Raw genomic sequence first — 3,386 nt, forward strand, 5'->3', positions numbered from 1 at the left:
AAACTCCGGTAACGTGGAATAACTTGATAAATGCAAATGGTTTAGAAAACAGAACTCCGGTAATACTTGCAAAGCACACAGTCTCTGATAACTAAACGTGGAATGACTTGGTAAATAAATGTAAATAGTTTAGAAAACAGAACTCCGGTAATACTTGCAAAAGCACACAGTCTCTGTAACATAAAAGTTATTTAGCCAAGCAAGGCCCAGGCAGGAGACAGTCCTAACTCAGCATGTTTGTTAAGTGCTGGATGCAATGCACAGAATGGAATGCTGGTAATAAGGTGCACAAGTTAGGCAATGAATAACACCTGAGGAGAGTCTCTTACTGCTGATGAACTGTGGCAGGCTGTGGCTGGAGTCTGGAACAAGCAGGAGAAATGCAGAATGATGAGTAGAATGAAATGATGAGAGGAACCACTGGAGACTGGAACACGGGGAACCACTGGAGACTTGACACACCAAATGTGACTCGTTGTCCAAGGCGATGAGAATGAGCCAGGAACTGGAGTTTATACCCCTTGCTCTGTGATGATTGGATGAATCTCTGTGAGAACACACCCTCCAGGATTGAGTGCCCAGATCAGCTGAGAGTTAACTGGAGCTGGTGATTAACCGGGAGAATAATTCTGTAGACAGTTAATGCAATGCACTGCTGGTTGCTGGCTGGGATCAGTAGTGCACCGGGAGTTAATGCTGTTTAACTAGAAGCACTGTGTACTCCAGGCTGCTGGCTGAAACCAGTAGTTACCGAATGATAATACTGGTTGAGTGGAGCACAGTGAGCTGTAGGCTGCAGGAGACTGAAGACTGGGACGGAACTGGGACCTGTAGTTCCACAGGTCCAATTCACAGGGAATACTCTGAAAACAGAGGACTGAAGCCAGGAGACGCCTGTTCACTGAAGTGATGCGATGGAGAATGCAGATTCCTGACAATAAGTTAGTAATGAATATGTAATTCTTTACTTGGTATAGGTGTAAATATAAAACTTAACCTTTATTTAGTTCCTAATTAAAATTATCATAAATATTCAGCACCGTAAATTGATTTTCAATTTCTTAGATTATTATGAAAAAAAGTTTTTTGAAAAAAACCTCGATTGCCTTTATAACAAATAAGGTTCAAGGTTAAAAAAAAAAGGTGAAAACATTTATTTGGACTTCCTAAATGTAAATTGTAGGTCTCCTGCTGATCACTACGTAGTTGGGATGTTATTGGTTTAATTAACAAGCCATAACATTGTAGCATTAGTAGTTAACAAGCTGTAGCATTGGTAATATTGGAGCCAAAGAATAGGCTTATAAAGCAGAGCTATAGAATGATAGTTTCCTGGAAAAATTGCCCACAGCACCTAGTATTCCCAGATGGTATCCCATCCAAGTACTGGCCAGGCCTCACCTGCTTAGCTTCCGAGATCAAACAAAATCAGGGGGTATTCAGGATAGTTTAACCGTGGGCAGTTATTTCAAGGATACAAGAACACTTCTGCTTTCTGTACTTGACCGGGATAAGGTTCTAAAGAACCAGACTCTTATCTTTCCAGATGAGAGTGTGTAAGTATGACACTTCTGCTTTCTGTTGTGATATTACATTTTTATCTGGGAAAAAGCATAATGCCTGAACCCAGAGCTACTATCAACCAGATGAGAGAGTGTCAAATATATAGGAACACTTCTGCTTTCTGTTGTGACAGAATATTCTAGTGGGAGAAGCGCAATGCTTGAGCCAGAGTGCCTGTCAACCAGATGAGAGAGTGTTGGAAAATAAGAGATTAAGGGGGACATTTACTAAGCAGGGGTAAGAGCGGAGAAGTGAGCCAGTGGAGAAGTGCCCATGGCAACCAATCAGCACTGAAGTAACATCCATAATTTGCATACTATAAAATTATACAGAGCTGCTGATTGGTTGATGGGGCAACTTCTCCACTCTTATCACTGCTTAGTAAATGTCTCCAATACTGTGGAGAATACTCACATTTCTCAAATGGTAATATACGGAAGATGAATGAGTTTAACAGCCTGTCAACTGTATAACAGAGCTCAAAAATTTGCTCATGTCACCGTTTGTACATATAGGTTATAGTATAAGGATAATGGAGGTATTTTACAGCCTATCAAAGCACAAAGGCTGGCAAATGAATTAGAACAATTGTTAGGGCTTGATGCAGCTTAATGTTGAAATCTTGAGCTTACAAGCTGATGTTTTGCCGCATTAGAAATTCAGAGCTGTCTGAGTGCTGTATAAACAAAGATAATGCTCTGTTAGTAATTTAACCAATTACTGAGCAGTACCAATGCTGCACATAACAACAGGGCACAAACCCAGCAGACAACATTTTTCCTTGTAGTTTAGTCTACAAAATCATTGGAAGCACCACCAAACACTGTTTCATATTAATATCAACAGTCATTATATTGGTTCTTTATATACATTTATTATCTTATTGTTTTCTCTTTGGGCTGGTGCGGACCCACAATTTTTCTTTCAAGAATTACTTTAGTACTGAGGTTTTTCTTCAGCTCTTGGATCCAGCACAGCTCTCTGGCCTGAGACAGCCATAATTAGAACTAAATTCTAATAAACACACCTTTTTTTCTTACCCTTTGCTTAGTCTCGTTCAACTTCTCTGTGCCTTAACTTCGAATCATAACTACCATGAGCAATTTTAGCTTGAAAACAGAATTAACGAGTAAAAGACCAATAGACGACCTGGACAATATCTTTCCTATCCAACTCTCAGACCCTATCTCTGATGCCAATTGGGAGGATGACCTTTTCCATTTGAAAAAGATTCCTCAGCGACACATCAGAGTTGATTGGTATCTGATAAGTTTAGAACACTATTGCAGACAAAAGATCTCTCCCAGAGGATTGTGACCAAAATTGTTCCCTTCCTTTGAACTGTGAACAGAAAATTTACGAAAAGAATGGGAAGCATGCCTCTTGAAATGTTCTCAGGAACTGATGAGTATCCTGATTAAACATAATCATTTACTATTGGAAGAGTGCACTAAGGAAGTGGACAAATTGGGACAGAAACTCGAACAGTGGGAAAAGAATACCACTTTCCAAAACTGTTTTGGTAAAATAAAGACCTGGAAACATATGAGGACAGCATAATAGAACGCAAGAAAATCAAATTTTCAAGAGGTAAACGTGATGTCACAACAGGCCATATTTTTAAATGGGCAAACCCAACACGCAGAAGAGATCCAGCAAGACAGGAAAATACTCCATTATCCTCTGAGATTGAAGCGTCAGACATTGAAGACTACAGCAATTCAAACATAGATCTAAGGGAACCTTATAATCAGAGAAGAGATACAAGTCTCCATTCCACCTGTTCAACTGCCTCTTTTTTAGAGCAAAACAGAGGCAAGACC

General features: G+C 39.8%; 1 pseudogene; it reads right to left on the reverse strand.

Annotated features, from left to right (window-relative positions):
* Positions 1–1,342: 1,342 nt before the first annotated feature.
* On the reverse strand, positions 1,343–1,461 carry LOC134951619 (5S ribosomal RNA; annotated as a pseudogene).
* Positions 1,462–3,386: the final 1,925 nt, after the last annotated feature.

Source organism: Pseudophryne corroboree, chromosome 1 (genome assembly GCF_028390025.1).
Source record: "Pseudophryne corroboree isolate aPseCor3 chromosome 1, aPseCor3.hap2, whole genome shotgun sequence".
Classification (NCBI taxonomy): domain Eukaryota; kingdom Metazoa; phylum Chordata; class Amphibia; order Anura; family Myobatrachidae; genus Pseudophryne; species Pseudophryne corroboree.